The sequence below is a fragment of the Triturus cristatus genome, chromosome 11 (assembly GCF_964204655.1).
Source record: "Triturus cristatus chromosome 11, aTriCri1.1, whole genome shotgun sequence".
Lineage (NCBI taxonomy): Eukaryota > Metazoa > Chordata > Amphibia > Caudata > Salamandridae > Triturus > Triturus cristatus.
This window is the reverse complement of record NC_140594.1, coordinates 355,597,926-355,621,672: the sequence shown is the minus strand read 5'-3', so window position 1 is coordinate 355,621,672 and position 23,747 is coordinate 355,597,926. Positions and strand designations below refer to the sequence as shown.

At 43.6% G+C, this 23,747-nt stretch overlaps 1 protein-coding gene across 2 annotated transcripts in view; it reads right to left on the bottom strand.

The window, feature by feature from the left end:
• The window catches only part of LOC146784167 (uncharacterized), a 901,426-nt gene that overhangs the window by 31,857 nt on the left and 845,822 nt on the right, over positions 1–23,747 (bottom strand). Inside the window, exon 27 of one of the 2 annotated variants that reach the window (XR_014970387.1) lies at positions 16,656–16,724. The exons of the other annotated variant lie outside the window; for it this stretch is intronic. The gene's annotated coding sequence lies outside the window, so the exon portion shown is untranslated. The remainder of the gene's footprint in view (positions 1–16,655; positions 16,725–23,747) is intronic. 2 annotated transcript variants of the gene reach the window in all.

The window sequence follows — 23,747 nt, the reverse complement described above, 5'->3', positions numbered from 1 at the left end:
GGGCTTTTTCTACAAACCTCCTCCGGGCACACGTAATCTTACTATCCCGACATATATCACACAGAATCGGTTTACCATTCTGTCTAGTCTGGAGAGCCAGCACTGACTATCGAGACAACTATCGACTACTGCACCAGAGTTAGCAGAACCCTTAATAGTCTGTCCGGTGGTCACTGAACTCAGATCCCTAGATCCTAACTTAAATGTGTTAAGTTGGAACATCGCAGGATTAAGATCCAAACTGAATTCCATTGAGTGGGTCGTTCTGATTAGTAATTATGACATTCTGATGTTCCAGGAGACATGGTGCACAAATGAATTGTTCCTTGAAGTATTTGCATGTTATAATAGCATTGTACCTAGTCCCAAAACAGGTGGCCCCTGTGGGGGGTTATCAACATGGATAAAGATCTCAGCTGGGGGTAGCATAAAACCTCTGGTGACAAATAACGAGAACTTTCAAGCCACGGTTTATTCACAGGGGGCCTCGATATGTTTAGTTAATTTTTATAATAATGCTTTTACATCACTACCAAATAGGAACTTGATTAATTTGTTTGAATTTATTGATAAATTAGAAGACGAGCAGAGGTATGGTAAATTGGACGGAATCTACCTAGGCGGTGATTTTAACGTACGATTGCATAGTGGTATTAATAAGACAACCCTTGCCCCGGTTAGGGTCAACCTATGTAAAAGAGGGGAGGATCTTTGCAATTATATTTCTTCCCGTAATTTAATTATTGTAATGGAAAAGGCAGGCGTTGACTCAAATAAGTGTCCACTGCCTACCTATAGAGGACGTGGCTGTTCATCTATTATAGATTATGTTTTTATATCATCTTCATTGGTAAATTTTTTAGTAAAGGCTGAGGTTTTATGTACTAGCGAAGGTGACCATAACCCAATTTTAACAACTCTTAGATTTTTTCTTAAAACTATTACCCAAAGGGAAATAGGGGCTAAACATCTGGAGGCATCAACTGACAAACTTAGAGTGATTTGGAAGGGCATAGATAATAAAGCCCTATTTGCACGCATGATAAAATCGTATCCCCTACTGGTAGAGATGTGCTTATCAAGCAGCACCTTGGGTGCAGAGATCATTGAGGCCTTTAGTGGTTTATGTGCTGGTACAAACATATAATTTCAAGACCTGTTACCTACTTAAGTAAGAATCCCAGATGGTTCGATGGCATATGCTCGCGGGCTAACAGAGAACTGCGTGAAGCATTAGCGGCCATACCCAGGGATATAACCCGAGTCAGATCATTAAGAGCCTGCTATAAGAAAGCAACTAAATTACGCTCAGATGAGATATTGAGAGAACGCTGGGATAACCTTGCTAGTGCTGCCTCACTTAAGGATGTAACTGGATTCTGGAAAGAAGATAAAGCCATGAGGTCTATGGGCTCAAATATTACTCCCATAAGCTGTAACATAACTAGCAAATTATGGGAGAAGCACTTTGCCAGAATCTATACAGCTTCCACAAAGATCTATAATAGTCATACCTGCCCCCCAGTTTTAAAGGTTGCTATAACTGTAATTGAAGTTGAGGATGTCATAAAACAAAGCATAGGGAACAAAGCCCCAGGCTCGGATGGGCTACCAATCGACCTTATAAAACATGAACCAAATTTTTGGGCTCCCCTTTTATGCAATGTTTTTAATAACTTGACCAATACGGCTATCCCGAGCACTTGGTCGACCAGTATCATTGTGCCCATTTTTAAAAAAGGGGACAGATCCAATCCCAGCTGTTACCACCCAATTTCCCTGATAGACAATACTTGAAGATCTTGGGCAGGGTTGTCTTTAATAAGATCAGGAAATGGGCTGAAGATAACCAAATTTTAAATTGTTGTCAGCTGGGTTTTAGAAGCAATGTCGGAACTGTCGAACAGTGTTTAAACTTAAATCTTATTTTGGGCAAATATACGATCGCTCAAAAAGTTCCACTTTATTTGGGTTTTATGGATTTAACCTCAGCCTTTGATTTTGTCAGCAGATCACGTTTATGGGAGATTCTTTTAAATTATGGGTTGGATGAGGCTTTGGTCCATTTTTGGGCGTATTTGCACAGGGATTGAATGGCATGGGTGAGGATAAGCAATGATGCGGAGGTTTCCTTTGGATATTGTCATTGGTAGAGGGGTTAGACAAGGCTGTGTTCTAGCCCCTCTACTTTTTATTCTTTATATAAATGAATTACATAATTCCCTGTCTAAATTGACCAATGAGGTACCGAAAATTAACGGCTAATTATTCCCCGTGGTTTTATATGCAGGCGATGCGGTCCTTATGGGCTGCACCCCCAACGCACTCCACACTTTAGTTACGGGGTTCTTGTCTTTTATGGCCGAACTGGACCTTTGCACTAATTTAAAAAAATCTTATATAATGATGTGTGGGCCAAAAAAACACTGCATTAATTCTATAACATCGGGCAGCGAATCCCTAACACGCACAAGCACTTTTCCTTATCTGGGCTTAGTTTTTTCAGAATCAGGCTCTTGGCAAGTCCATGTAGCCCACAGCAGAAGCAAACTTTCCAAAGCGGTTAATTCTATAATTAGCCTTCGGCAGCCAAAACAAGCAGAGGTGGTCTTACCTTTAATCCAGATATATAAATCGCAATGTGTATCAATGGCCACCTATGGTGCTGAAGTCTGGGGGTATGTAAATTGTAGCGGGATCCAAATAGAAGAGAATAGATTTTGTAGAAAAATTCTCGGGGCTCAAATTTCATCCCCAACTTATATATGCCACAAGGAATTGAACCTATATTATGTGGAGGATTTTATTAGGTCTCGTCCAGCTAAATTCTGGTTAAAAATATGGCAGAACCCCGCTGCGATTTTAACAAGAGAGATAATTATAGATTGCCTTGAATGTGATAAGGGTGGTAGTATACCCTGGCTTGCTGCAGTTAAAAATAGTTTAGCCAGTGTGAAGTTGGAGCACATTTTTGTATGTCCACTAGCACTGGAAGGCATAAGTACAAAATCACTTAGGGGGGGTTGTATGACCTGTATCATAAAGAAAGACAGAACATCGAGCATCATAAATCATCGATTGTTAGGTATATGCCCCTTCTGGAGGTACCAAGCACCCAACATCATATGCCACAGAAATATCTCAGGAAGAATATGGGGAGATGGAAAAGGAGCTTACTTTTCCGCCTTAGGGATGGTAGCATAAAATATTCACTCTGCTTCCCGATAGGATTTAATAGCAACCGTGAGCAGTTGTGTTGCCCATGCGGTATTGGTAGTAAACAAACATGTTAAATTTTTTACTTTTTTATAAATTTTACGCTAGATATACAAACCAGTACTTAACTCCCTATTTTAAGGCATGGGATATTTTTTATTTTAAATTAGCATATTTTGAAATTTTACTGCTGGGAAGTGATGATTTGCTCTTCCGAGTAAGCACGTTCTTACAAGCTGCGGTACGCTCATGTGCTTCTATGAATGAACTCTAATGTGCCACAAATTTTGTAACACCGCCTAGTGGAATTCATCTTTATCTTTGCTCTTATAATGGTCATTAATATTGCCCGTAATAAAATATTTTGATAATGCTGCTAGTATTGGTAGAATTGAAAATGGGGCTTTAGTTAAATTATATCTGTACCTTGATGCCTATCATTGTTTGGCTTATTGCACGTTATCGCACTTTATTTGTAATATACTGCCGATTTTGCACATTGGTCTAAACCCCATACTTTTTTATTAATGCTGCTAGATTTTGCAGGTTCGTCCAACCTTTTTATTGTAATTTTATTACTGTAATTTTGTATTTGTATTGGATGATATTGTATATTTATATGTTTTAAAACTTGTATTGTATTTGCCATTGGTAGTGATGAATTGTGCTTTTATGGATATTTTTATCCGAATAAAGATTATTTGATTGATTGATTGATTTTTGTTTGCCCTTCGGGAAAAGTAAAACATTTCCACACCACCAAAGAAAAACGTTGTGGGCGTGGTGCCTCCTCCAAAAATTCATCCTTAGATTCGGTGAATATTTTAAAGCGGCAACATTTATAGTTTTTGTAAGTTAAACTTATAAAATGTTGTTAGCCATAAGCATTTTATATATGTGTGATTTGTATCTTGTGGTATTTTACTGAGAATAGCATGGTTTTTTTTTTGGTTTTTTTTAAATAATGTGTTTATTGGTTTCAATCAAAGCCATACATACATGATTAGATGACAGAACTGAGATGGTCAACATAGTAAGGAACAGCCATTAGTTCTCACTGTATACTATACCCTCCCCTCGCATCCCACTTGCTTATTCATCTCCATTTCAGCAGTAGGCGATACACAGAGATTCCCTCGATATTCATTCCAATGCAACCACTTTTTATCCCATTTCTTGGGGCATTCCCGAGCCTTAAAGACTGCGGTCTCTGCTAGCATATGTTGTTTTTTTTTAACAATCTTTCTGATTGTTTTTTTTTTGCCCGCTGTTAAGTGATGAGTACGATTGAAATCACTATTTCTAGTGAAATTCAATATATTCTGAGAACAGCAAAAAGGCAAACAAATTACTTTGTGGAAATTATGCGGTGTTGTCAAAAATTTATTATTACATGTTATAATTTTCTTTTCTTTCCTTTCACAGATCCAAATTTTAAAATAAGCAATTTATATGAATTTAGATTGCAATGAAAATCTGAAAAAAATGTATACCATTTTTTATTCCTATTATTGTGAAGGTAAGTTTAACTAAGTCTCAATATGCAGAATGAGGAGGTCTGCAAGAAGCTACAAAGTTGAAACACGTTTCTAAAAACACTCTGTTTATACCTATGTAGTTTTGAAATCTGACCATAATCAGATATCATGTGACCTGCAAAAAAAGAGATTTGAGGGGTTCATAATATTTCCCATTGTACCTATTGAAGGACCGCAATCATTTCAATCAATTTTCTTTGAACATCTTTGCAGACAAAACTCTGTGCTTACCTTCTATCATTCGCAAGGAATTTTAAAACCGGAAATATGTCACTTTTTGTAGCATAGTTATTGCGCAAGACACTCTTTCATATTTACAAAGAGAGGAAAAGGCACTCTGTGCACTTTTTATACTCCATGTAAATACAACCTCATTATGCACACCACTTTGCGTTGAAAGGGTGTTCTATAAGTGTCGTTGTGCATGATTGCACTGAATACTCATAGAACAAGACACATGTCTAGATTTATCAGAAATCATAAATCTCGATATGTGTGTGAATGCTGCACCATTCTAAAATTGGTGTAGGAAAGCACATTTCTCCACATTTTTATATCTTCAATGCATGCTGAAATGTTCAGCATACATTGAAGGAGAAAAATGCATTTTCTCATTGTTTTTGTGCAGGAAGGTGTGTCTTCCTGCAGAAAAACAAACAGCATATGACACAGATATCCTTGCACTATGGTGCAAGGGTGCCTGTGTCACCACATGGCTGCAGTTTAAGCAGCCGTGCAGAGAGAAGCATAGATTTGCAACATATTTATGTACATATGTTGCATCCCTGTGCTTCGGAAGTACTACAGCACACTGCAGTTAAAGAGGTTACTGTGTGATGCTGCAGTACTTCCTCATAGTTCTGCACTTATACATTCACCATTCATTCAGTCAATTACGTACTACACATACATTCATCTAAACTTTCACACACTAACAAAGACATGTAGCTGTTTTTTTAAACCAGGAAAGTTAGTTCTTAGAAGAACTTTTTTTTTTTCTTTTATATATTTTTTTGGTTTTTCTAAAAAATTTGTGATTTTTGGGGTTTTTCTGGAAAAAAAAACAAAAAACAAAACAGGAGGAACCAAACAATGAACTTCAGGATAAAAAATAAATAATAATAAGCTAGCAATTGTGACTTTCTTGCCGGTGGCAGATCAGATCGATCGACTGCTCACCGTAGCACAAAGTCGCATTGCACTAAGTGCAGAGCACTTTTAAAAATTGAAATTGAGGACGGATGTCCAAGATTAGGCTGATGGATGCACTCTTGAAGTGCTCGGCTGCGATGAGGTGGAAGGCGCAGGAGTGTTTCTCATCCGTTTGCACTCTTCTCGTGCAAGATTGTTCGGATGAAGGGTCCCTGTCCCTAGGTGCTTCATCATACTTGCCGTGCCGCACGAGTATTTCTTGTTAGGATCCCCTCCTGTGTTTAATTATTTGTATGACTGACTAGGTGTGTCAGTACCTCAATGGATAATTGGTGGTGTGTGAGTGTCTATATAGGTGTATAAATGCATATGATAGTCTTGTACGGAGTGACTGTAAGTATGAGTGACTGTACAGGTGAGTGAGTGGAGATGTATGTAGACCTAAGAGTCAATGAATGGGTATGTAGTTATTGGTATTGGAGTATGTATGGTTTTCAAAATGGCCGTCTGAAATTTTGAGTCGGTGTATCAAAGGTTATATTAGGGTGTGAGAAGATGCACTAATTTATCACATGGATGACGTCATCAGTGATGTCATCAGTGATGTCATTTGAGATGTCATCATTGATGTCATGAGTGATGTCACTGACCATGTCATGAGTGATATAATATGTGACGTCATCAGCAGTGCATTGCGGGCGCGCGAGTTATAGTTAGCTGAACTAACTATAACGGGGGAATTTCAATGGTTTTGTACGATTGAAAAGTCCAGCTAATTATAACCCCCTGAAACCTACGTTTTTTTCAGTGAATTTCTAACGTTTTTTAAATGCTAATTCCAAACTATAACGTGCCTGAAACCTATGGTTTTTTTCAGTGAATTTCAAAGGTTTTTTAAATGCTAATTTCTAACTATGCCTACAGAGATAGGACATGTGCAGAAAGAAGAAAAAACGCACAGAAAGGAAAAAAGAAATGCAGAAAGAAGCAACAGAAGTCCTCAAAGACGAAGAAAAGTGCAGGAAGAAGGATAACGTGCAGAAAGAACAAACAGAAGAGCAGAAAGAAGCCTTGTTGCAAAATCATCCTGTACCCTCAACTTTTTCAGACGGAAACTGGTGGTAACTGAGTCTGACTAACCAGTCCTAGAGCCAGTGCTATGTTAAAAGACACTCAGAATACAGTGAAAACACCTACATACACTAGGGAACACTATGCGTTGGGGTCCCCCTGTGATCAGCATGACCTCCTCTGTAAGCCCCTAGTATATAATAGGGCAGGGGATTAAAACTTCCTCTTAAAACGCGCCACAGGGCGTGTTTGCACAAGTCACCTCAGGCCCCGTCCCCTCACTTCCCCACTGTGTAAACACGTCCTGTGGCCGTTTTTAGTTTGGAGATTAAGTTCATTTGAATCCTGAGGGTCCCTAGGGTCCAACTAGCCCACTAGGTACCTCCAGTAAGCGCCACAGAGCTGCGTTGCAGAGAGGTGTAAAAGGTGGCACGGCCTCAGAACACCTGTCTGCAACGCCGCTCCCTGGTGCATACTGGAGATACCTGTTGGGCTAGTTGGCCCTCAGGGACCCTCAGTATTGAAGGGGAATTAATTCCCCAATTTACAACTGGCCAGGGGGCTCTTTTGCAGAGTGCTGCAAAGAGGGGGCGTGGCCTCCGGCGCAATGCCGGTCTTTTATTTATTTTATTTTTTTAAGAAGGAGGTCTGTGTGGCCCCCCTTCTTTTTCTAATTTACTGGCCCTGGGGACCCCATCCCCCAGGGCCTGCACCCAAATTTTTTTTGTTGAAAAAAATAAATGTGGCCCTCCCAAGGCCTTAATCGGCCCCGGGGGCCCCAACCCCCGGGTCATGGCCTTTTTAAAAAAAAAAATCTTTAGGAGGGGGCTACGTTGCTCCCCTCCTCAGGCCACTTATGGCCCCGGGGACCCCATCCCCCGGGGCCGGCCTTTGTTTTTTATTATTTAAAAAAAATATATATTTATAGAAACACCTAGGACATGCTGGACGAACCGTACGTACCTATCACCATGACGATTTGCGTGATATTCATTAAAAGGCGACTATGCATAGAATGAATCCACATGGAATGTATTTACACCACTAGTGAAGCTCTGACGTGTCTGACGCCCTACCGTGCCTAATCACGCGCCCCCGCCGGTGGGTACTCTCCAAGTAGACATCCTTGTCGTTTATTTATACAAACATGGGTAGCTATTGACGGGCACATTTAATATACACGCACACCAATCCATTCAAAGGGGATTCGGCAAAAATTCGACCAAACTATGCAAGAAACCCCCCTCACGGTTAATAAAATACACATCCACCGCCGGATGTGTAATACTTTTTATTTTACTCTCTGGAAAGGAGACGAACCTCACTTGAGAGTCACAGCGTGCTCCTGGCTGAGCCCAATGCTATGCTACACCCACCAGTGCCCGCCGAGTGCCTCACACCTCTGTGTTGCCCATGTGCACTGTAACACCACCCCGTGAATATGTCATGCCACACTTGCCTTCGCACGGGTTATATTGCCCCATCTAACGTGCCTTCCTCGATGCCTATGTTATAACGCACAGCGCTATGCCATACATATTACAATCCGGGATCCATATCTTTGTCACAGTGCATATGCAACGTTACACTCCCCAGCACATATTTTATATTACAACTTTAGAGACTAGTTAGGTTACACAACACTGCCCTGTGCATATTATACTCCAAGGCGCATATCGCATGGCACGCGCTAGTGCCTGTGCTATCTAGCGCTCTCCAATTAATCTGTCATTGCGCACAATGTATTGCATATTATATTTAATTGGTTCATAGTTTATACCATATACTATATCTAGTTTTCATTTTCAATCGTGCTCTCAGGACTATGTTCTATATAAGACTGCGTCCACCTACCCTTTTCACGGGCATTACATTTTGCGATGGGGGTGGAGGGTCAGGGGGTGTTTCTGCCAAGTGAGCCCGGAGTCACAGTCATTAACGTCCTCTTCTTCCTGAATAAAAGTGAGATTATGCTGCATACTTGTTCATATTTTAAGTAGTTTGCACAGACACACATTTTAAAAACAATAAAGTTCCTAATACCCACCTTCTCTGAACAGTTAGCTTGCTGCCCCATCCACCTCCTCCCTATCCTCTGTTGTCTGAATCCATGGACTAGCCTCCTCCCTCCTGCCATGCATGGCCTGATCTCTGCCACTGCCCTCCATTTAGCATGATGTACCAGTCCACTCCTCCTGCCCTCCATTGCCCAATTCTATGGCCCATCATTGACCTCCTGCTTAGCCTCTGCGCTTAGCTTGCTGCCCCTATTCTCCTTCCCCCTGCCCTCCGATGTCTTTGTGCATGCCCCTGCTCCATCCATTTTGCCCACCATGTTCCATGGACCTGCCACTCCTATCTACTCTGAGTGTTCTGTTGAGCTGCCACTCCCCTTCCACCTGCCTAGCATTGACAGATGACTGTAACCTGTCCCTGCCACCTCCACCCTGCCTGTCCACATGCCTTGCCCCTATCCCCTTCCTCCTGTCCTCCATGGTCCATTTTACTGCCACACCCTTCTACACTCCCTGGTCTGTTGTGCTGCAACTGCTCCTCCTGCCTGCCCTGCGCGGTCTGTTGTGAGGCCCCTTCCCCTGAACTCTCTTGTCTGTGCCCAGGTCCTGACCCTCCCTTCTATCCTCCATGGTCCATTGTGCATGCCCCTGCACCCTCCTTCTTGCCCATCATAGCCATTGTGCTGCCACTAACCCTCCCACTTGCCATGCATGGTCTTCTGTGCTGCCATGGCCCCTCCCACCTTCCCTGTGTGGTCAGCTAGCTGCACCTGACCCTCTCCCACCTTCCCTCCATGGTCTGTGTGTATGCCATTATAGTCTCATTGTTGCTCTCCATGGTGTGTCTTGATTCTAGTGCCCATCCTGTCTGATCTCCATGGTCATCTTGCTGCTCCTGCCCTGCCCCCTTGCCCCCAGTCCTCTGTTTCCATGTGCAGACCCCTATTCCCTCCCTCCTGGCTTGTCTGTTCCATTGTAATGCCCCTGATCCGTCCCTCCTGCCCTTTATGGTCTGTTATGCTGCAGCTTTCTCTCCTGTCTGTCCATTATGGTCAGCTAGCTACCATTGCCTCTTTCCCCTCTGTTGTTCATGTGCATGGTCCTGTCCCCTCCCTATTGCTTTCTATGGATTGTTGTGCTGCACTCCCGTCCCGCATGCGCTGTGTGGTGTATTGTGGTGCTGCAAACCCTGATGCCTGCCCTGTAGGGTCAGTTTGGTGCACCTCTCCATGTCCCTCCTGTCCTCTGTTATCCGAGTCCATGTCCCTATCCCAATTCCTCCTGCCTACATGATCCAATGTACCATACTTGCGAACATTTTGAACTTGGTAAGAGGGAGATTTTGAAAAAAAACTGGGGTATTGATTTTCCCCTTTGAGTTACATTGAAAAAGAGGAGATTGTAGACCGGAGACAGATCAAATAATGCCCATTTGAGCTTAAAAACATTGGACGTTTCCTAGCTGAAACGGGTCTGTTGGCATGTATGGTTGTACTACCACTGCCTCTTCCTTCTGCCCACAATGGTCTATTATATTGCCACAGCCTCTCTTGCCAGTCCTGTATTGTTGGTTTGTTGCCCCTGCCCCCCTTTCCACTGCCCTCCATAGTCTGTTGTGCTGCCACTGCCCTTCCTGCCTGCCCAGTATGGTCAAATTGTTGCCTCTGCACTCTCCTACCTGCCTTCAATTTTCAGAGTCCGTGCCCCTGGCCTCTGCCTCTCAACAGTATCCCAATGAACAGCTAGATTGCTAACATTCTATATTTATTACAAAAGTGTGGAACGCCTGACGTCATCTTGATGTAATCAAAACTGTAATACCTATAGTATTTCCTTTAGAAATTACATATATGAGAGGGTCTTATTTGCATTCAAATTATGGTTAGTGTTCTAAAAAACTAAAATGAGGACATATTTTCTGAGTTTTCAAATAGCAACAAAGAACTTTTAAATTATTTGTAATCTTTATGTTTATTTATACAGTTGACCACTTGATTAAATGTTGCACCTAGGGGAGAGGATGTGGTGTTACTTCCAGAGCTGCAGACTTTGCAACTGGTGAACCAGGTTGGAGTTTCTGCTTCAGATAAACATTATGTGATTCTGGTCAACTCACTTAATCTCCCCATGTCTACAACCAAAATGAATTTGATCGTGTGTGATGTAACCAATGCTCATGTAAAGCACTCCAATACCTGACAAGTCTGTACTATATAAAACTGCAAATACACAAAAAATAAGTGTGTTGCACACTTCTGTCATTGGGCTACATGTGGGCTACATCTGGGTGATATTTGTGCTGCATTTGGGCTCTTTTGTCTCTGGTGGCCATCTTGGGAGATTTATTTGTTACGAAGTTTCCTAATTTCCTCATTTACTGCAGTCTCCTCAGTAGGAAATGCTTTCAGTTTTTTACTTTGATTCCATCAAGAAGGTATTCAGATATGTCACACATTTTCCATAAATTCTGAATGTTAGCACTCTAGTTGCTCATTAGATCACTGTAGTAAAGCTACTGCTCACCAGGGAAGTCTGCTGCTGGTATTGAAAGTGCATGTTTCAGTCTGCATGTCAGAAATTTTTTAATGAAATAGAAGAGGATTTGAGAAGTCACTCAAAATGTGCCCTAATTTTTCTTTCTGCAGCACTAACCATACTTTCTATGGCAAAATGAACCCCCTCATGGTGTTCCTTTTTAACGGCACTCGCATTTGTACAGAACACTCTACTAAAGGAACTGGATTAACGCTATTGTCAAACTCTATTTCAATAAGGACACTTTGCTCAAATTGTTTGGACACTAAACGGAGGAGTTTAGCACTGCCAACTGCCGGCTCACCTGTCTCTCACTCGGCGCCCTTCCACCTCTCGGCGCACCCGCTTCGCGGGTGCCCCTTCGCCCGTCTTGAGGAGAGGATCACACCTGACGTTTGCGAGGAGTACTGAGGAGGAAAAGCGGCATCAGGCGTGTGGCTGCAGCAGGGCTGCGAGCGTGCGGGGACTTCAATTCCCAGAAGTCCCTGCTAGACCGACGGAGAGCTTCCGGTCCGCTCTCCCTGCTGGCCCGCCCCCCGCCCTCCTGAGGATTCAAAACACCTGTTTGCAGCTAAACGAGTGGGACACTTTGCTCAAATTGTTTGGACACTAAACGGAGGAGTTTAGCACTGCCAACTGCCGGCTCACCTGTCTCTCACTCGGCGCCCTTCTACCTCTCGGCGCACCCGCTTCGCGGGTGCCCCTTCGCCCGTCTTGAGGAGAGGATCACACCTGACGTTTGCGAGGAGTACTGAGGAGGAAAAGCGGCATCAGGCGTGTGGCTGCAGCAGGGCTGCGAGCGTGCGGGGACTTCAATTCCCAGAAGTCCCTGCTAGACCGACGGAGAGCTTCCGGTCCGCTCTCCCTGCTGGCCCGCCCCCCGCCCTCCTGAGGATTCAAAACACCTGTTTGCAGCTAAACGAGTGGGACACTTTGCTCAAATTGTTTGGACACTAAACGGAGGAGTTTAGCACTGCCAACTGCCGGCTCACCTGTCTCTCACTCGGCGCCCTTCTACCTCTCGGCGCACCCGCTTCGCGGGTGCCCCTTCGCCCGTCTTGAGGAGAGGATCACACCTGACGTTTGCGAGGAGTACTGAGGAGGAAAAGCGGCATCAGGCGTGTGGCTGCAGCAGGGCTGCGAGCGTGCGGGGACTTCAATTCCCAGAAGTCCCTGCTAGACCGACGGAGAGCTTCCGGTCCGCTCTCCCTGCTGGCCCGCCCCCCGCCCTCCTGAGGATTCAAAACACCTGTTTGCAGCTAAACGAGTGGGACACTTTGCTCAAATTGTTTGGACACTAAACGGAGGAGTTTAGCACTGCCAACTGCCGGCTCACCTGTCTCTCACTCGGCGCCCTTCTACCTCTCGGCGCACCCGCTTCGCGGGTGCCCCTTCGCCCGTCTTGAGGAGAGGATCACACCTGACGTTTGCGAGGAGTACTGAGGAGGAAAAGCGGCATCAGGCGTGTGGCTGCAGCAGGGCTGCGAGCGTGCGGGGACTTCAATTCCCAGAAGTCCCTGCTAGACCGACGGAGAGCTTCCGGTCCGCTCTCCCTGCTGGCCCGCCCCCCGCCCTCCTGAGGATTCAAAACACCTGTTTGCAGCTAAACGAGTGGGACACTTTGCTCAAATTGTTTGGACACTAAACGGAGGAGTTTAGCACTGCCAACTGCCGGCTCACCTGTCTCTCACTCGGCGCCCTTCTACCTCTCGGCGCACCCGCTTCGCGGGTGCCCCTTCGCCCGTCTTGAGGAGAGGATCACACCTGACGTTTGCGAGGAGTACTGAGGAGGAAAAGCGGCATCAGGCGTGTGGCTGCAGCAGGGCTGCGAGCGTGCGGGGACTTCAATTCCCAGAAGTCCCTGCTAGACCGACGGAGAGCTTCCGGTCCGCTCTCCCTGCTGGCCCGCCCCCCGCCCTCCTGAGGATTCAAAACACCTGTTTGCAGCTAAACGAGTGGGACACTTTGCTCAAATTGTTTGGACACTAAACGGAGGAGTTTAGCACTGCCAACTGCCGGCTCACCTGTCTCTCACTCGGCGCCCTTCTACCTCTCGGCGCACCCGCTTCGCGGGTGCCCCTTCGCCCGTCTTGAGGAGAGGATCACACCTGACGTTTGCGAGGAGTACTGAGGAGGAAAAGCGGCATCAGGCGTGTGGCTGCAGCAGGGCTGCGAGCGTGCGGGGACTTCAATTCCCAGAAGTCCCTGCTAGACCGACGGAGAGCTTCCGGTCCGCTCTCCCTGCTGGCCCGCCCCCCGCCCTCCTGAGGATTCAAAACACCTGTTTGCAGCTAAACGAGTGGGACACTTTGCTCAAATTGTTTGGACACTAAACGGAGGAGTTTAGCACTGCCAACTGCCGGCTCACCTGTCTCTCACTCGGCGCCCTTCTACCTCTCGGCGCACCCGCTTCGCGGGTGCCCCTTCGCCCGTCTTGAGGAGAGGATCACACCTGACGTTTGCGAGGAGTACTGAGGAGGAAAAGCGGCATCAGGCGTGTGGCTGCAGCAGGGCTGCGAGCGTGCGGGGACTTCAATTCCCAGAAGTCCCTGCTAGACCGACGGAGAGCTTCCGGTCCGCTCTCCCTGCTGGCCCGCCCCCCGCCCTCCTGAGGCTTCATAACAACATCCTACTCCCGCAGCGCGGGACGCAGCCCGGGCGAAGACGGGGCAAAGACAGGGCCGTTTTAGGCCGTTAGAGACCGTGTAAGACCGGACCGGGCCATTCCTCTTGGCTTTTAAGTTTTGTGTCACATTAGTTGACCTTTTTTCCCTACTCACACACAATTGTAAAACCCCTCTCACACAATGTTCTCGCGAGAAACTAGGAGTAAGGCTACTAAGATCTCCAAAAAGGCTACAGGCACCCTAGATGATTTTATCACCAGGACCAATCTCTCAATTGATAATGAAATAACTAAACTTCAGCACAAAGTCTCAGTAGAACTTGAGAGTGCTAGGAGGCTCTCATCTGAATTTGCGCTTGGAAAAAAATCTTCTCTAGGCAGTATTGCAACCTCTAAAACGCCTGATCGCATTACTGGCACAAAACCAATTATAATTTCGGCTGAGGTTCACTCAACAGCAGATGAAATAACTCCTCTTAATTATCAGGAACCTCCTGGGCCTTCTGTTAGAGCCGAAACTGGAAGCCTATCACTGCTGAATTTTCCAAAGGAGAGTGCTGAGGATATCGTAAATGAGGAGACCTGTCAGCTACTAGCTGAGATAGAGTCTAATAAAGGCAAGTCATCTGCCAAGGTTGCACCAAAACACAAAAGAAAACGCAAACACCTAACCGCTTTTGCTAGGAAAAAAGCAAAAGTAGCTCTTAGCCATAATATCACGGGGGGAGCTCCAAGTATGCCTATTGCAACAACTGACATTGTACACGATGTAGCCCCAGCAACTGTAGAAAATACTAATGCTATCACAGATGAACAAATCTTTATCAGCATGTCTGATCACTCAGCTAGTGAGGGGCAAAGAGTCTCGTCTGATATGGCAGAACAAGATGGTGGAAGAGAAGAATTTTTAAAAATAGTTTGGGAGACCCTAAAGAGATTACTTAAACCACTAGAAGTCAGGCTTACTGACATTGAGAACCAACTTCTTGAAGTTGAGAAAAGTGTTATCACTTTGTCAAGTTTAAGCCTTAACTGTACTGATGTGCCTAGAGCCATCCAACAAACTCCAGTTCTCGCCCCGGACCTAACAATAAACACATATTCATCGATTGTGCAGCAAAAAAAGGAGGGGATAGTAGGGAATACTAAAGCCAAACAACCAATTAGTAGTACTAAAGATAAACCTAATTCAACCCCCTCAACTTCTACTGCTGTAAATGCTACCAGTAAACCTTTTCAGAAAAAGCAGGTACATAGTAAGACTTCTCAAATGCCAATTGTTCCCTCTACCCACTCCTCCAACCAGAGCGTATTAGTCCCAAATAAATCTCGACCTAATCCGCTTGCATTTTCCCATATTCCTTCTGTAAGCAATCAATCCCTGCCAGATAAATCTTCTATAAATACTACTCATAAGTCAAACCATCAGTCTAGCCACACGCATAGTAACTTTAGAGGAGGGTATATAGATCTGCCCCCAGACGCTAGTCCATTTGTAGTCGTCCTCACAGGGGTACCAGAATTGGATAGCCAATATGAAGAAAATTTTCAATCTTTAAAAAATAAAGTGATTTTTTGGCTAGACAAATATAAACCCATTCCTAACCAGATGAAAAGTAAGATTCTTATGGTTAGGAGGGTACCATGGGTAGGGCCAACGGCCAAATCAACCACGGGTGACTGTATTGTCATATCCTTCGAAGAACCCCAAAGTGCTGAACTAATATGCAATTGGAAATCGTACGGTGTGAATCCTTCCATCGAAGCTAGACCCTTACCATTTTTTTACCCTTTACCTAGACCCATTCATCATGTCCCCAAGTGGAACTATGTCAACCATTATTATGGCAGTGCTCCCAATTTGGCTAGACATGGTGATTATAATATGTGGTCTGGCATTACCACCTCCAACAGATTTAGTTGCCTTGACGCTGTCGATTGACTTGCCACTATGCCTGACTGTATCTCTAATTTATATGACACCTTCTGTAGCATGGATAAAGGTAATACCAAACTAAAAAATGTACTACATTTGCATGATGAAGATCAGACCATTAAGGTTAGGATGCATAGGACGGTCTCAAATCCCCAGAACGTGGAACTATCTTACAAAGCCAGAGATGTATGTTATAGTAAAGCTAAGGGTGGCCCGGCTGGGGGATCTAATACCGTAGTGAAAGAAAGAGTCAGGGATGCAGAGAAAGACATGCTAAATTCACAGCTAGGCATTTTATCTAAACAGTGTGTAGTCAATCCCTCCAATGTCACCCAGAGTCTATCACCTCGTCTACTTATTTTATCTTGGAACATCGCAGGTGTTTGTAAGAACTTAAAAGACCCTGACTGGGCAGACTATATTGACATTTGTGATATGTGTCTGCTACAAGAAACTTGGGCGATAGAAGTTCCACATCGGGTAGGATTTAAAACTTATGGCATTGAGGCAGTACAGTCCATTCGAGGAAGACCATCGGGGGGCCTATTAATTTGGCTAAAAATCACCTTGCCCATGCAGGTTGATCTTGTTGACACAGGCTCTCCGGATATCTTGGCCCTAAGGGTTACTCCACCCTGTGGAAACAAATGTTACATAATTAATGTTTATAACAGACCGATTGGCCACTCCAAGGTTTCACCAACATTTGAAGCCCTGGATCTCCTCTTGAAAAACGTAGTTGGAGACATCCCGGTTATCTTGGGAGGAGACTTAAATTGTAATTACGAACCTGTTCTGGGCATTTCTGATGTGTTTGAAGATGAGGACCAAGCGTATAATATCCCTCAGCTTGGTACCTCAAAATCTGTAAAATACTCCACATTGGCTAGCCAATTATTAAGACTCACCGCAGACCACGGCCTTAGAGCAGGAAACGGCCGTCTCCCATCGGACTTGCAAAAACAACCAACCTTCTCTAAAGCTAAAAGTAGTCTAGATTTTGTTCTTGTTTCTCTTAGCATCTGGCATTTTTTGATCGATCTGAAAGTAGTAAGCAGGGGGGAAAGCGATCACTATCCTTTAGAACTTTACATCAATATGAATTTGTTTAGTGATACTTCCATAACATCAACTGTAAGTACGTGTGAGGACGTCCATATAAACAACAACAGACGTGCAGTAAGATGGTCACGTGTTCTGGCGGATGGTAAGGCCTTAGCATTGGTATACTCTCTTTTTGAGCAAACGTTTGCACACACAGTTGACCATGCCTTCTTACCTGAACATTTTGATCATTTTGTTGATCTCCACAAAATCTTCTTTTCAGAACTAAAAACGTATCTATCAGATATGCCGAGAAAAAAACAACAATCTATAAGAGTGGCTAATCACGGAAAGTTATGGTATGACCACTCGTGTAGGATTGCTAAAAGAAACTTATTGCTTGCCATTAAAAACAAGACAAAAGAAGAAGTTAATCTTGCAAGGGTTGAATACAAACGTATACTTAAAACATCTAAAAGACTATGGGAAGAATCAATTTGGGCTGAAATGTTAGCTGCAGCAAAAATTAATGATAATGTTGGCTTCTGGAGGCTGGTGGCTAATGGGGGGCATGCTGGGAGAGCTGTGAAAGATGCATTCCTGGATGAGATGACCTGGGTAACTCACTTTACAAATCTTTATAAACAATACGATGGCGACAGTAAAGCGAGTTTAAGGTGCCCCCCCTTTATTGATTCTCCCATTATTGAACCCCTCAATTTTACACTGGATGAGACAGTAAGGGCGATCAACGAACTTAAAAACACCAAAGCCCCTGGTCCTGATAAAATACCGGGGGATCTTTACAAACATGAAGTTGACGTCTGGGCCCCATATGTGAACCGCCTTTTTAATGCTTTATCATCAAACTGCAACTTTCCTGATAGTTGGCGTGCAGCGGAGATTGTGTTAATATTTAAAAAGGGGGATAGATTGACACCCTCTAACTACAGACCCATTAGTCTGATGGACACGCTCCAAAAATTATATGCTAAACACTTGCTATTCAGGATCAACGACTGGCTGGAAGACTCGAACATAATTTCCAAATTTCAAGCTGGTTTTAGGAGTAGGACCAGCACTATTGACCAAATTTTTCGATTTTGTTGTTTGATTTGGAAGTATGTGCACATTAAAAAAGGTCACCTGTATGTTGCCTTCGTTGACCTGAGGGCTGCATTCGATCTTGTCCCACGCAGTCTACTTTGGAAAACTCTAAGAGAAATGGGTCTACCGGGATGCCTCCTAGCCCAAATAGTCGAGCTACATGCTGATAACTTTGCAAACATTAGGTGGGGCCCTAATGGCGAGTTGACACGTAATATTCCCATTGAACGCGGGGTTCGCCAGGGATGTGTCCTGGCCCCTACCTTGTTTTCGCTGTTTATTAATGATGCTCCTGCTTATCTGAATGTCTGTGTTAACGATTCGCCGCGGCTCAATGGTGAAAGGGTGCCTGCGTTGCTCTTCGCAGATGATACATTACTTATATCTCAAACAAAAAAGGGCCTCCAGGCACTCCTTAATTCCTTCAGTCGCTATTGTCAGATAAAGGGCCTGGAAATCAATGCTGACAAAACAAAATGCATGTCATTAAATCCCAGTATGCCAGATAGAGGGTCTTTAACCCTGAATAGCCAAAAACTAGATATTGTGGAAAACTTTTCCTATCTGGGTGTTGTGCTTGATTCCAAACTTAGTTGGAAAGCCCAAATCGAGAAAAGCAAGATAACATATGCCCAAAATGCTAAGCCAATTTTATGTAAAATGAATACTAGCACGAGTAAAAGTGTAACCCCGGTTTTAGAACTTTTTAAATTCAAAATACAATCTGCTGTGCTTTATGGAGCAGAGATATGGGGCGCATGGGCCAAGAATAGCTTTCAAAATCTGGACAACAAATTCATGCGTGCCTCTGTAAGGGTCCCTAATAGTACACCTCTTTTACCTCTCCAACTTGACCTGAACCTTAAGAGAACAGACCACCTAGCTATCTTAAGACCATTAATATTCTGGGTTAGGCTTTGGTCCACCCCGGAATTGATAGAATATAGAAATGGTCTACATGAACTGATGACCCTTGATTCTTTTAATTCCATCCAATGGCTAGTGCATATTAAAAAATGGTTTACACTCCTGGGCTTATATTCCATGTGGGAGGCTCCCGACAAATTGCCCACCTCTTCTAAACTAATAGTTAAGCGAGCTTTTTGGACCCACACGAACAGAAATTTAGTGGATGGAATTAGTGTAGGCTCCGCAGTCCAGTTCTTTTTGTCATTTAAGGATGAGTTTCGTTTTGAACCATTCCTGGACGAGATAGAGCCTCCTATTGCAAAAACCCTTTATCTAAAGTTCAGATATGGGATACTTATGCTTAATTACAACACCGAAAGATGGGCACAAAAAAGAATGGGAGAAGCGAATGTTAAAAAGGGGTGTTGCCCTATGTGTTCCAATGTCTGTTCTGAGAATGAAGCTCATATGTTTTTTGTCTGTAGCGCCTACATGAATGCTAGAAAGAAATGGCTAAAACCAATGTGCAACCTTTTGGGAACCAGGTCCTGCGTTATAGCCTTTAGGATCATGAAAAGTAACTCAACCCAGTACATTGTATTTAGCATAAGTAAATTTCTATACTCTGCCTACATAACTCGTAAGAAACAAGGACAGGTACTTTGAGTTGGAAATATGTATATGTTTACAAATCTCTTACATTTTTAATATTTTTATATATTTTTAAAAATTTGAAATGAGATGAATTGTAAAAGGTATTCATTTTTTGTGCACTATTCTCTTAAATTGCTGCTATGTTTACAGTTAGATTTTTTTTAATGTATGTATGTGACTTTTATGGCCAAAATGGCCGAAATAAAGTAATAATAATAATAATAAAATTAAATGTTTTAAGAGTTACCACTTTATTCCAACCAAGATGGCTTCAGGTGTGCCAGACATTTGTCATAAGTAGGACTGTTAGCGCTCTAGTTGTTCTTTAGAACACTCTGGGAAGCTGCAGTAGAACACAAAGAAATCAACTGACAGTCTCTGCCCTTGTTGGATGTACATGTTTTACTGAGAATGTCAGACTTCATTCTCAGATGACTGAGAAAGATAATGTGAATTTACAGAAAATATGCTCTCAGTTTAGCTTATAGATCACCTTTCAAACCTCTGTGGGAAAAGCATGAGAAAATAATTTTCTCTCAAACATGATTCATGATATCACAGCAAAAGGCTTTTTCACATGGTAAAATCACCTTAGAACACACCACAATTCCTAAAATGAGTATGGTACCATCAACAAATGATTTATAATGTAACTAAAGTCTTAGAACCTTCTATTAACTGCAATGCTTTTTAATGAGGTGCTATCATGTATATTGGTCCCAAGATGGCTGCCAACACTTCTTGGATGAAGTGCTGACAGCCAATCAGATCGCACGATGAGATGTGTGGTTAGGCTCCACCCAGATATATATGTGATTTTACTTTTGATTTTCTCAGGAACTACTGAACGGATTTACACCATTTAAGCAAAAGGCACGAGTCCGAACTGAGGACTACCTCTTTGCCAAATTTGGTGTAATTCCATTCAGCACTTCGGGCTGTAGCTGCGTCAACAGGTCCTATGGGAAAATGCATGGGGAAAACGCGTTTTGGGACCCCCTTTTTTCTCGGCCCCCGCTTGACGAATCACCGTGAAATATTCAGGATAGGAGCGGACTGGAGCTGGCCAAAAGTTTGGAAACTTTCACGAAGATTCATCAATCGACGCCAACGTTATTCCAAATAGAATGTTGCGGATTTCCTATGGAAAATAGGTCCTAACTATAACTACCTACTGGCGACTGCTATCGACCAGGGAAAGAAGGCTGTTTTAATCCTACTTTACCTGTCGGAAGCCTTTGATACGGTCTCACATAACATCCTAATACACCGGTTGGCTGCCGCAGGAGTAGGTGGGGTGGTTTTGGCTTGGCTTAGAAACTTCCTTAGAAACAGACGCCAAATCACAGTGCTGGGTCATTATCAATCTGAAGCTAAGGTCCTCAGCTCTGGAGTCCCCCAGGGATCGAGTCTAAGCCCTATACTTTTTAATTTGTATATGGTTCCCCTGGTAAAACTAATCGCATCTTTTCAGATCAGTACAATCTCATATGCTGACGACACTCAGCTTATCCTAGTACTGGACAATGAGCGGTCTGGCGCTGAGGAAAATCTTAAGGAGTGCTTGGCAGCAACTTTTAACTGGATGACTAATAATCACCTTAAATGTAATGCCGGAAAAACTGAAATCCTGCCATTTGGAAAGCAAATTGTGTTTTCCCCGCAAATCTGTTGGCCTGATGATGCAGAAGCCCCTCCTAACACCATTACATCTGCCCGAAATTTGGGCATTAAGTTTGATAACCAACTGTCCTTTAAACAACAAGCGGTTGCTGTAGCTGGTACATGCTTCCATATAATAAAAGCTTTAAGGAAGTTTTTTGATCTTCTTCCGTTGCCAGCTAGGAAAACGGTTGCAGTGGCCCTAATCACTTCCAGGTTAGACTACTGCAATAGCTTATATGCTGGAGCTAATAAATCTATACTTTACAGATTACAAATGGTCCAACATGCAGCGGCCTGCCTAGTTCTACGTTGGCCCCGCAAGTCATCAGCCTCAGCAGCACTTAATGCGCTCCATTGGCTACCAATCGGTAAAAGGATTCTTTTTAAGATCCTGTTAATTACCTTCAGGGCTCTTCAACATCAAGGACCAAAATATCTATGTAATGGTTTTAGACGATATCACCCGACACGTTGCCTAAGGTCTGTGGGTCAGAATCTGCTCATAATCCCCAGATTTAAGTTAGCAACTAAAGGTGGCAAATCCCTCTTTGTGTTGGGTGCCGAGGCCTGGAACAAGCTCCCTCTCTCTTTACCATCCCTGTCCCATGAAACTCAGTTTAGGAAGGCAGTAAAAACCTGGGTGTTCTCTCTGACCGATGCAGCTTGTACAGCACTGGTGTAAATATGTAGTGTTTAGCGTGAATTGTCTCCTTTCCTTCCAACTCCTCCATCTGGGTTGGGTGAGCGCCAAGATACTCCCTGGAGTGATAGAAGCGCTATAAAAGTACTCCTTACATTACATTACATTACATTACCCTGTCGAAGGCCTTGGTGGCATCCAACAGCTAAAGGCAAGGAATCCGTAGTCGCCATGTCGATAGCACCCATCAGATCATAAGTCAGCTCAAAGAGCTGGCGGCCCTTCACAAAGCCTCGTTGGTCCTGATGTAAAATACAGGGTGCCACCTCCCCCAGTCTTTTGGCTAGGACAGATGTAAAAAGCTTATAATCTGAATTTAGAATGGAAATTGGTCTGTATGACCCACAGCTATCAGCTTGTTTACTAGGCTTTAGTATCAAAGTAATAGAGGCATCGTTCCAAGATTCAGGAGGATACACCCCCTCCAAGAAAATCTGATTAAACAACTGGGTTAAGAAGGGAACTATTGTTGGTAATAAAACCTGATAAACCTCCGAAGGGAGGCCATCAGGACCTGATGCCTTACCCTTCTTACTACCTAAGATAGCTCCAGTTACCTCTTCTTTTGTGATAGGTCTATCCAAGGCAACTTTCTGAACAGGAGAAAGAGAGGGGAGAGATACTCCATTCAGCCAGTCCTCAACTTGTCGTGCATCAATGCTCTTATCTTAATCACGAAAGGCATTTCTGATATCCCTATCCGCTGAATGGACCGTACCTTCAACCAAAATTTGATCTATATTATTTCCAATACGATCCGTTTTTGCTTTCCAAGCCAAAAGCTTTCCTGCACTTTCTCCATATTCAAAATGGGCCATCTTACTGGCCTCCTATCTCTGAAGAACTCGTAAATTCAAGATGGAACCCAATTCCCCCTTTAATATAAGTAATTTATTTTGCCAGTCTTCCAATATTTCTGGTGGAGCGACGGGATGTAGCAGGATGTTCTCCTGCACCTTAGCCATATCTGCTTCCAATGAAGTAACCGTGTCTCTATAGATTTTCCTTTTCTACGAGACCTTGTTAGTAATTAGGCCACGCAGAAAGGCCTTAAATGCGTCCCATACAGAACCTGAGGAAGCAGAGCCAGTATTATTATCAAAAAAATACTGTGTTTCAGTTCTTAAAAAATAAATATCATCTGGAACATTAAGGAGTGAGCGGTCGAATGACCATGTTCTGTGGTTTCCGACAGCCCAACCAGTTCAACGCATAAAGCAGCATGGTCAGAGAGATGAAAGGGGAGATAATAAACATTTTGCACCAGTTTAACTAGTTCCTGACTGACCAATGCTAAATCTATCCTCGACTGGTGTTGATATTTATAGTTACGAAATGAGACGCCCTGTCTTAGACCAGACTTAAGTCTCCATATGTCCACACATCCAAACTCCTTCATTTTATCAAGTAAGAAAGACCTAGTTTTATATGGAGATAGAGGTCTGTTAGATGAAGATTTATCGAGAAGAGGGTCCAGGACCACATTAAAATCTCCGGCCAAGATGATCGGTTCTGGATAAAGAAGGAGATGGGAGAACACAGTACCTAGAACTGATGGGTCGTCCTGGTTAGGCCCATA